This window comes from Arachis duranensis, chromosome 2, assembly GCF_000817695.3.
Source record: "Arachis duranensis cultivar V14167 chromosome 2, aradu.V14167.gnm2.J7QH, whole genome shotgun sequence".
Classification (NCBI taxonomy): domain Eukaryota; kingdom Viridiplantae; phylum Streptophyta; class Magnoliopsida; order Fabales; family Fabaceae; genus Arachis; species Arachis duranensis.
The window spans coordinates 1,948,697-1,949,233 of NC_029773.3; positions in this window are offsets into that span (position 1 = coordinate 1,948,697).

The following is a 537-nucleotide window of genomic DNA, read 5'->3' on the forward strand; positions in this document are numbered from 1 at the left end:
AAAATAAAATGGCTATTAAATCAAATTAGCTATATGTTGTTAAAATGACTATATTATATAAAATGACTCTATTTATATATGTTGTTAAAAATTTAGTAAATCTGATCAACCTATTTTAATTTATGATTGTAGGTCTCCACAGTATAAATCAAATTAGGTTATTTTGATTTACCATAAAAAACTCAACTTTTTATAAATCTAGCCCATCTAATTTGATTTACCCATATTTGTATAAATTGATATAGTCTATTTCAATTTACTCTAAATATAATGTTATCTACTAAATTTATTCTATTTAATTTGATTTACTGCTAAAAATTATAATTTGAATTAGTCTAATTTAATTTACATAAATTTAAATTTTAGGTGATACACGTATCAGATTTTATTTTAAGTGATTCAAGTAATTTTTTGCTCTATATAATTTGCTGAGCTATTTTATCCTAAAATTTCATTAAAAAAATTATACTTTTATTTTGTTGGGTTATCTTAATCTTTAAATGAGCTAGTTTACTTTTATTTCTATTTTAGTCTATA